Here is a 5,330-nt window from a genome sequence, read left to right on the forward strand (position 1 = left end):
GTGAATACACCAAATGAAATATATTGAATACAGCAGTAATAACAAGTATTAGGAATAACTAAAATATTGTTAATACAAATACATTTGAATACACTGAATATAAAATAGCGAATACAGTAAATACAAATATTGAATCTATTTTATTTTTTTTAGCAAATTATATTACTACGCATGCTGCCTAGTAGTTATTCTACTAATAAATAAAAACCACAAAGGAAGAATACAAGTAAGGGGGCCAATAGCTACAGTATTGTTGTTTCTATGCCTTGGCTATATAATCATCCATCTGCGCCTCCATTGCCTCTTAATTGCAGCCTCAATAGGCTGCCGGCATAGTCTCACGAGGGCGAATGATCTCATAGCCGTATGGATATTTTTCAAAGGCGTAGGACATAAGCAAACACATATTGCGCTAAACCTTACCTTACAATTCCTACTGAGGCATTAACAACCCCATGTACTAGTAAGCATATAAAAAATAAGAACTAGAACGCACTAAGTATTTTAAGATCATCACAAAGTTTATAACATACTCTGTGATGATATTACATATGGTAATACTTTTAATGCCTTGAATGCAACAGTAAAAATAAATATTGAAACACACTAAATACAAAAGTTAAATACAACATTTATATACAACTGAAAAATTATTCTAATTAATTGGGTTGATAATGAGGTATGTTAGAATTGATTTTGTTGAGTTATATTAGGAGCGTATCACGTTAATTAATATTATTTCCGTTATTAGATAGCTGAACATACATATTTTTAAGGTGATTGTCGTTACTGTATTCATGAATACATGGCGCGAATACATGTGAATACATGCGCGTACAGCTGGACTGTCCTGATTTTAGGCGCTTTTTGCTATTGTATTCATGAATACAACAGCGTGAATATAGCGAATATACTATCATAACAACTTAATAGTAGTTATAGGAAGTAATTATGTATACAGTAGCTATAGAAAGTTAATAGTACTAAACAATAATGGTTTATGAAAATTTCTCTAATTTAAAGTGGTGGGGCCATGGTCCAGCTAGTCTATATATAAATATAAAGGAGGGACATTGGCAAGGTGATATGACACCATTTTATGTTTAGCAATTATATTTATATTTTATCTCCTTTTTGGCATTTTTACCTTCTTCCTTCTCATTCATTTATTACGTTTAAAAAAACTGTATTAAAGAAGAAACAATCTTTGCTTGAAACGTTGCTTCGGTTCTTTTGCTGGACAGTCCAAACATTGCTTCAAATCAAAGCCCAAGATAAACCAGACGTCCCTTCCTCAAATCTCTCCTCTACGCCGGTCATAACTGTACACCACCCAAAGTATAAGACAAGGAAAAATCAACAAGGCAAATTAGGAGCCATTGGTGGCGGACTTCCAATTCTGATTCGGTGTAGAATCAGCGACCACCAATGTTATTGCTTCGAAGCACTCGATGTGGCACCTCTTATCAATCAGAATACACATTTTTTCTTATTTCTCAATTTTTTGAGGTTTTACCCCTATTTTATGTATTTATGCGTCTCTTCACTTGCGTCTCCCTTTTTGCGTCGGGTCAATCGATTTTTTGACTCTTTATAAATTTATTTTTAATTTTATGACCCTACCTCTTATTTTACGTATGGGAGATTTACTTTTACACGTAAGAGATATGTCTTTTACACATAAAAGATTAAAAATATTATTTTTTTTTAATTCAAAATTGTAAAAAAGCATGACGACAAATAACACATTTGTTTGTTTGCCTCTCAAGCGCGTCTTCCTATTTCTCTTCTATCTGACTATCTCTCGGTCGCCCAAGGTAAATCAACTCTTTCTCTTTCTGAGATTTTTCTGTTTTCTTCCATATTTCTGCTTTTGACAGTTTTAGGTTTTATTTCATGTTAGGTTGGTGCTACGTGTATCTTTAGAGTGGATTTCCTGTTTGATTTCAGGTCAATTGTAGCAATCAAAATTTCATTTTCTGCCTCTTTCTTGCCCACTTTGTGACATTCAATTAATCTTGAATGGAAATATAAATTTCGCTCTTACACTTTTGAGATGAAAATACACTCAAAATCATACACTTTTGGCCATTTATCAATGCACCTTATTTATTATAAATCAAAATTATTTTAAAATATTATTTTTTATAGCTACCTTTTATATTTTATAGTAAAATAGGTATTTATGGTATATACTACAACTGAGGCATGAAATACGCTATTTATATTTTTCCTCTTTCTCAGAGCTTGTTTTTCTTTCTCTCTCTCTTCGAGAGACTCAAGCCCTAGTATTGATGGCGGACGAGAAATAAGAATCTCTCTCTTCAAGCAACTTCCTCTGACAAGCTTTATAAATTAGCAATACGACATAGATGTTTACAAATTACCTACTGGATTTTTCCTCTTTTGCAATTTATTTTTCCCTTTTGATTTTTCTTTTCGCATTTGTTACTAAACTTGAGGGCTGCAACGAAGATTCACTAACATTTGTTGGCATGGTTTCATATTTTTCTTTGGTAACCTACAACTATAATGTATTTTATTGAGAAAAGGAAAAATAATTCAGTGATCATAAATTTATTGTACGGATCCGACGAACTTTCTGCTCTTCTTGGCCAGAAAACGCCATCTCCGACGAACTTTCTTCTCTTCTTTGCTATTTAGTCACATACAATGATTCGAATACATTGTATTATGTATAAATTCACTCAAACACATTATATTTTTATATAAATATATTTTTTTTGCTTGTGTTTTATGTATTTCGAAGATCTGTATTTTTTAACACAGCTGAATACACATGTAGTCATGCATACTATACATACAATGTGCATGAATACAAGATATAAACATTGAAATACAAACATTAAAATAGAATAGAATATAAATATTGAATACATTTAATTTTAAAATATAGTAAAATACGGTAAAATACACTGAATACAAATAGAAATACATTGAATATAACCAATGAATATACTGAATACAACAGTAATAACATGTATTAGGAATAACTAAAATACTATTAATACAAATACATTTGAATACACTGAATATAAAATAGCGAATACAGTAAATACAAACATTGAATCTATTTTATTTTTTTTAGCAAATTATACTACTAGGCATGCTGCCTAGTAGTTATTATATTAATAAAGAAAAATCACAAAGGAAGAGTACAAGTAAGGAGGTCAATAGCTACAGTATTATTGCTTCTATGCCTTGGCTATATAATCATCTATCTACGCTTCCATTGCTTCTTAATTGCAGCCTCAATAGGCTGCCGGTATAGTCTCACGAGGGCGAATGATCTCATAGCCGTATGGATATTTGCCAAAGGCGTAGGACATAAGCAAACATATATTGTGCCATGTGAGTTGTGAAACGGCTTGGTGAATTTCTTATGTGTTGGGGTTCCGCATAGCGATGGTGTTATGTGAGCAGGATGGCTCTCGAGATTCAAATCATATACCGCACCTTAGTTGCGCTTGAGTTTTGTACTGTATGGCGCTATCTGTCTCCCCAGGGATGGTATTATGCACTTAGCATGCTTGTGGTCGATATTCGGGTATTTTGTAATAATGAGCATTCTAGCTCAGTAAGTATCTCCTTATATAGGTTTTATGTGCGGATCGGGTAGCATGCCACCACGGGTATGTTGTTTGGATCGGGTCGCACGCCGCAGTAGTGTGTTATTGAGTACAGTTTCCCTTATCTATTATCGTTTGTTTTGCTTCTCATTTTCTGAGGAAGATTCAAAACATCCTTACGGATGTTTAAATTAGTTACGTGGATTGAGTGGTTCCTTCCAAAGTTCGATTCCTTATGTATCACATTCGAGTTTGTAGCTTGTTGGCACGTTATGGCATCATATGAGACTTTTGGCAGTGTCTGAGGTGGCTTATTGCCTGAGCAGCTTGTACTGGGTGAGACTAGATTATTGGACCTGGGATCAGTGCGATCAGATTTATAGGAAGCATATTAAAGAGTAAATAGTGTTATCCAATCTAGACTGAAGTAATGGTTCTTGTCGGGAGGAGAGACTCCATAAATTGTAATTCGGCAGGTGGCTATGCGTTCTACACATCTGCTCTGTCGTGGCGGTATTGCAAGAGTTGGGACCAGGCTTATATATGTCATAAGGGGCATGGTGAACATCATATTCGGGGAATGTCGGCTATTATGATCAGAGGATATTATTATGGTTATGCAAATATTGCGGTGCATGGTGCGAATTCAGCAAAGGTGCAGTCATGTTCTGGTACGTCGTGTGGTGATTGATACGGTGTTCGTATGTTGGAAGAAGGCCTGGCAGAGAAGTCCGGATGTTGGAACTAGGATATAACGCTAATTTGACAAAACAAAAGGGGAATTCTTCAGATTCACTCGATCCAGTATGCTCAACTGAGTTGGGGTAGCACGGGTAAGTGCACGAGGTGCTAAATAGTGAATTTGGACAACTCCAGCGCAGTTCTTAGCACATTCGAGGACGCACGTGTGTTTAAGTGGGAGAGAATGTAACGACCCGACCGGTCGTTTTGAGCCCTGGCGCATCGTTCGGCGGTTTGAGGCCATGAGCAGCTTCACTTCAGGTATTATGACTAGTACGCGTAGTCGGAATTGAAATTCAGGGAGTTCAGAGTTGATTTGGAAAGAAAATCCTCATTTCGGAAGCTTTAAGTTGGAAGAATTGACTAAGGTTGGATTTTTGAGTAAACGATCTCAGAATCAAGATTTGAGGGTTCCAACATGTTCGTATGATGATTTCGGAGTTGGGCGTATGTCCGAATCGGGTTTTGGATGACCCAGGAGCGTTTCGGCGCCTATCGTGGAAGTTGGCATTTTGGAAAATTTTTATAAATTTAGGTTGAAGTGCATTTCAATGGTATAGATGTCCGTTTGGGATTCCCAGTCTAGGAATAGCTCCGTATGGTAATTCTGGTATTGGGAGCGCGTCCGAAAGTGGATTCGGAGATCCGTAGGTCATTTTGGAGTCATTTGGTTAAGGCTAGAAATTTGAAGATTTTTAAGAAGTTTGACCGGAAGTGGACTTTTGAAATCGGGGTCGGAATCTGATTCCGGAAGTTGAAGTAGGTCCGTAATGTCAAATGTGACTCGTGTGCAAAATTTGAGGACAATCGGACGTGATTTGATAGGCTTCGGCATCGATTGAAGAAGTTGAAGTTTCAAAGTTCATTAAGTTTGAATTGGGGTGAGATTCATGATTTCGATGTTGTTTGATACGATTTGAGGTCTCGAGCAAGTTTGTGTTATGTTATGGGACTGGTTGGTATAATTGGACGGGGTCCCGGGGGCCTCGGGTGTGTTTC

This window comes from Nicotiana tomentosiformis, chromosome 3 (genome assembly GCF_000390325.3).
Source record: "Nicotiana tomentosiformis chromosome 3, ASM39032v3, whole genome shotgun sequence".
NCBI classification, from domain to species: Eukaryota; Viridiplantae; Streptophyta; class Magnoliopsida; order Solanales; family Solanaceae; genus Nicotiana; species Nicotiana tomentosiformis.